The 5,968-nt window shown below is 48.5% G+C and overlaps 1 non-coding gene across 1 annotated transcript; it reads left to right on the top strand.

The window, feature by feature from the left end:
* The first annotated feature begins 960 nt into the window (after positions 1-960).
* On the top strand, positions 961-1,079 carry LOC145404760 (5S ribosomal RNA). Its single transcript, XR_013898217.1, has one exon. It is a non-coding gene; the product is annotated as a 5S ribosomal RNA (ribosomal RNA).
* The last annotated feature ends 4,889 nt before the right edge of the window (positions 1,080-5,968 follow it).

Raw genomic sequence — 5,968 nt, 5'->3', positions numbered from 1 at the left:
GGTTTCCTGGTGTACAGGAAACCAGTTGGCTTGTCACTCAGTGTAGAGTCACCCACGGGCAGAAGGAAGAGGAAAGAATGAAGGAATGAAAGACAGAAAAGGGAGTGTAAAGTCACCCGCAGGCAGAAAGACGAGGAAAGAATGAAGGAAAGAAAGACAGAAGAAGATGGAAGGAAAGAAGGATGGAGGAGAGGACAGGGCAGACACCCAAGAGCAGCACTACATTGAGTGAGTGGATGGTGAACGCCCCCACCTACCACAAATAATAATAATAATAATAATAATAATAATTCCATCCCATACCTTCCGCAACTGTGGACGTGTATCAGTCAAAATATACAAAAGGGGAAACAAGAATTGAGAAATGTTGGTGTTGCAGTGCTAACCTACCCCAAGGTGTGACCTCCTGGGGCAGGTGTGTATAGCTTACCTCACGCCACCACCACCACAACTGCCTTAGCCCCACCACCACCACTAACGCCTCCACATCACCCCCCTCCCCCTCCACCATTACCACATCACTCCACCTCCCTCCCATCACCACCATCACCACTTCCCCCACCAACACCACCACGTAACTCTCTCATCCTCTAGCCACCTCATCATCACCACCATCGCTCCCACAGCCACATCACCCCACCTCTCCTCTCCCTCACCACTACCTCACCCCATCCCTCCCCCATCACCACCACCACTACACCCTCCACCCACCCCTCTCCACCACCACAACTACAACCACACCTTACTCCCCCCCGCCACAACCACCACATCAAGTATGGCCACGTCACCGCACCCGCCACTCCTAATATTATTTTTTTCTCGCTCAGTTTTACTCCTCCTCTTACCTAATTAAACTTTTTATTCTGATCAAGTGACTGACGGTTTTAATAATTCTCTCTCTCTCTCTCTCTCTCTCTCTCTCTCTCTCTCTCCGTTCCTTTCCTTTCGTCCCTCAAATATTCCAACGGCCATACCACGTTGAGTACACCGCTTCCCGTCCGATCAGCGAAGTTAAGCAACGTTGGGTCTGGTTAGTACTTGGATGGGTGACCGCCTGGGAACACCAGATGCTGTTGGCATCCCTACGTGTCAAGTGGGGTTGGTGGAGGATTAGTGCCCCTCCCTGTAAAACAATTAACTCTAAGCCCTTGGCCACCCCGTCTGGGATACATGGCGTCTGGCAATGAATGAAAAATGAAAAAAACTTTTCCCTCAGTTTTTTTTTTTCCACCTTAATTGTCCTTTCATCTTTCTCTCTCCTCTCGCACAGCTTTTCCTTTCTCCATCAACAACTCCCTCACTTTCCTTTTCTTCTCTCGCTTCTTTCATTCACTCACTTTCCTTCGCTTTTTAATATTTTATCTCACTTCTTCACATTTCTCTCTCTTGCACTGTCTCATATTCATTCTTATTTTCCTTATTTAAATAATTCTGTTCTTTACCTCCGTTCCTCGACCTCTCCATAATTTTTCTCACCCTTATTCCTCCTCCCCTCCCCCCCCTCTCTCTCTCTCTCTCCTTTTCAATAATACTCTTCCTTTCGTCCATTCCTCGACCTCTCCTTACTTTCCCTCACTCTTACCCCCCATCTCTCTACCCCTTCCTCAATTATTTTCTCGTTCCTCTCCCTCCCCTCTCCCTGTCTCCTTCCTTCCATCCTCTCTCTCTCTCTCTCTCTCTCATCTTACCCATTCTTTCTTTGTTTTTCTCTTGTGTCTTGCTAATTTCTAGTTATCTCTCCTTGTCACTTGCACTTATTTCTCCTGCATTCTTCTTCTTCCCTGTTTTTCTCTCCCTCATTTTCTTTCTTCATATTTTTATTTTTTTCTTACATATTTCCCAATCTTATCGCTCGTCATCTCCTCCTCCCTTCCACCCTTCTCATTCTCTACCGCATCCCATCACCCTTCCATCGTTCTCCCTTCTCTTTTACTCCTCTCCTCACCTACTTGCCCCCCCTCTCTTCCATCCATCATCGTCTCTCCTTATTCCATTCTTCCCTCTCTTTCATCACTATCTCCCCTATTCCATCACTTTTTTCCCCTCTCCCATTCCTCTTCACTCCATATCCATTTCTCTCTCCCTTCATTTTCCCTCTTTTTTTTTTACCTGTCTATCTCCTTTTTCCTTATTCTCCTCTGCCTCTTTCCTCTTATCTTTATTTCTTCGCTTTCTTGCATCCTCTACTCTTACTGTGCGTTCTCTCTTGTCTCTTACATACCTACATTCCTTTTCTCTCTTCCTTCCATTCTTTTCCTTCGCCTTCTTCCCTCTCCTCTCTTCATTCTCTTCTCTCTTCATCTCTCAAACATCCTCTCCTCTCTTCCTCCTCTCTTGCCCTCTTTTTCCTTCACTTGCCTCTTACTTTTCCTCCCGTCCCCTCTTTCCTACATCTCTACATCCTCCTTCCTTTTCCCCATCCTGTTCCTCTCCTTTACCATCTTCACCTCTCTTGACCACCTTTTCACTTTTCTTTTTCATCCTTCCCCCTTTTCTTCTTTCTTCTTCCTTCCTTCCTTTCCCTTCCTCCTTTTTATATCTCTAAATCCTCCTCTTCCTCCCTTCCCTCCCTCCTTGCCAACAAATGGAGGGGGGAATGAGGGAGAAAGGGAGGGGAATCGGCGAGAAAGAAGGGGGATAGGGAGAGAAGGATGAAGGTCATGGAAAGGGTAAAGTACAGAGGGAAAGGGATGAGAAGGAGAAAACGGAAGCAGGGAGGGAGGAAGGTGGAAAGGGAAAGGGGGAGAAGGGAGAAGAGAGAGAGAAGTGAGGAAAAAGGAGAGACAGAGGAGAGTCCAAGATAGGGTGAGGGAGAGGAAGGAAGGAAGAGGGTGGAAAAGGGGAGGGGTGAGAGGAAAGGAGAGAAAGGGTGGAGAATCAGGGAGAGGGAGAGGAGGAGGGGAGGGAGAGGGGAAAGCGAGGGGACATCAGGTGTTTTCATTAGAGCAGGTCGGGGACACGGGACACTCCATCAGCACACACACACACACACACACACACACACACACACACACACACACACACACACACACACACACACACACCATGTAACGGGGTGGGGTGGGGCGGGGCTGATTATGGATGAGGAGAGAGGGGACGCGATGAGAGATGAGGAGGGCGGATGAGGGGAGAGAGAGGGGTGAATAAAGGAGGGAGAGGGGAAGAGGGATGCGAGAGAGGTAAGAATGAAGGGAGAGAGGAAGGGATGAAGGGAGAGAGGGAGAGACGGAGGCAGAGTGGGAGGAAAGGAAACGAAGAATGATGGAGACTGGGAGGAATGGAAACGGAGATAGATGAAGGGAGAAAGGGAAGGATGAGGAGAGGTAAGGTGATAAGGGGAAAAAGTAGGGATGTGGAGAGAGATAGGGGTGGAATAGGGTAGAAAGAAAGATGGTGAAGATGGGACGAGGGGGTAAATTGTGGAGGAAGGTGACGGAGGTTAAACACAGGGAGAAACAGGGAAGCTGAGGGAAGAGAAAGGGCGAATAATGGATGATGATGGCTAGTGATGAGAGGAGGAGAGCAGAGGGATGACGAGTGAGTGATGTGAGGATGGGGTTGAACTAGGTTAAAGAGACAGAGGAAGACAGTGCGGATTGCTGCGGACATCGACCAGACACACACACAAGCACTGACAACCGCGATCGTAAAAACTTTGAGCTGCACGCCACTCCACTTCCTCTCCGTACCCCAGGCAGCATTTTATTTTCGCCTTGGAGCAGAGTTAATCCTTCCACGCCATCTCTATCCTCTTCACTGAACGCTCCTTGCTGCGACTTATCCAGATTCTAGTACGATGTCAAGAAATAAACCATACTTCAGTCCAAGCATTTACTGTCTTAGCCCTTTTATGCACTGGCCTTCAATATTTCAGAAGACTTTATGATGTTCTCATTTTCGTATCCCATCCCTGCCACTGGTATGATTCGCATCTTCATACTTTCTGAAAATCACTCACTTTAATGAAAACTTACTACGACAAAAAGAAAGACGAGATGATGGTGGAAGTTGAAGAAGCCTTGTCCCTTTCACAGGTACTGGCAATTCCAAGATCAGACGTGATATTCTGGCTAATGTCACAAGATATAATTCAGTACCTGTGTGACATCAACGCCAACACAAACATAAAGATGAATGTAATCAAAGCAGATAATATAATTCGTTGAAAGAATATACCAAAGACACACACGCCACATCCTGATACACGTCCAGAATACTAAACCACACTAAGAATTTCTCTGACGCAAGGAGACTGTCAAATACCACGTGCCATACAAGGGAGGGTGCTGATCCGTAAGCTACCTGGAGTGTGCCTGCCTGTTTGTGTGTCTGTGTGTCGGTTTGCCTGCCTGCCTGCCTGCCTTTCTGCACGACCTTCACCCCAGCACAAGATCTAAGCGGCTGGTGGCCTGCACATCACGTACTGAGCTGCCTACACACCACACCACACAACGCCACGCCCCACCACACCACACCACATCACACCACACCACACCACACCGCACCGCATTACACATCACACCACATCAAACATCACACCAAACCAAATCACACTACACTACACCACACCACATTACACATCACACCCACACCACACCATACCTTCAACACTCGCAAAGGCGCCACACACACACACACACACACACACACACACACACACACACACACACACACACACACACACACACACACACACACACACACACACACACATGCAAATATAAGTACACGTACACATGCAAACAAAACCATATTTATGCATATAAATGTAAACAAAGACAAGTAAACACAAACCCACAAGCACACACACACACACACACACGCATAAACAAACAAGGAGGATACACCCAGATACATGTGCTCTCTCTCTCTCTCTCTCTCTCTCTCTCTCTCTGCTAAACATGCAAGAGGTGTCCCGGTGTAAGGGTTGAAGCACTGTAGCGGAACTCAAGCGTACCAAACCTCCTCACCGGGCCCACTACAATCACTCCCACCTGGCCCATTTCACCTGTTCCGTTCACCTGGCCCATCCCACCTCTTTCGTTCCATTCTATCCCATCTCTCCTCCTGCCTTAACTTCTGTTCTACCTGTCCCATCTCTCCTTCCATCCCACTTGCCCCATCCCACTTCTTCCCCCTCCTTGCATCTCCATTGTCCCATCTCTACTCTTCCCTCTCCTCACCTCCCACTTATCCCCGTCCCTCCTATTCCCTCACCTTCCATCCCACGTGCCTCGTCCCTCCTCTTCCCTCGTCTTCCATCCCACCTGTTGAATCCCCCCTCTTTACTCTCCTTCTATTTCATCTGTCCCATCACATCTGCTACCTCTTCTTTCATCCTGTACGCCCTCCCTGACGGGCTCTCTGTTTGCCCGTGTCCCAGTTCAACTGGGACGAATATCCCCCCCCAAAAAAAATGTACGCCCTATCCTGTCCCATCTCATCTTCTCCATTCTATTACATACTACCTCTCACCAAATTAGATCCTTCCTGTCCCATCCCACCTGTCCCATCTCTCTTCCTTCGTCCTATTCCATCCTGCTCATCTAACCCCATCGCCTCCACCCCGCCCCGTCTCATCTGTCCACCCCACTAACAATCAACACCTGGCTCACCCCACCCCGTCCCCCCACCCGCTTCCCCACCCATTCCCCGCCCTCTCCCTCACCCTCACACACGCTCAAGGACGTTCGGTCCGTCATGGTTGGAAGGAGTTACGCCATTTATACAAACTTCAGGTGGGTTGGGGAGTGTAGAGTCAGCCTGGGGACCTTCATGACGTGGAATTATTTATACTCTCTCCACTTCAACTTGGCTTAAAATTGCCGTCTTTCCATTCTGAACGCTGAACTGTAGCAAGAGATTATCCTAAAATATACTGCTATACTCTGTCCACTGCAACTTGACAAACTGCCGCCTTTTCATCTCGAAGACTGAGTTGTAACAAGAGACTATCGCATAAAATGAA

Source organism: Coenobita brevimanus, chromosome 64 (assembly GCF_032717465.1).
Source record: "Coenobita brevimanus isolate Jiangsu-jjx chromosome 64, ASM3271746v2, whole genome shotgun sequence".
NCBI lineage: Eukaryota > Metazoa > Arthropoda > Malacostraca > Decapoda > Coenobitidae > Coenobita > Coenobita brevimanus.
The sequence above is the reverse complement of the archived record's forward strand: the minus strand, read 5'-3'. Positions and strand labels throughout refer to the sequence as shown.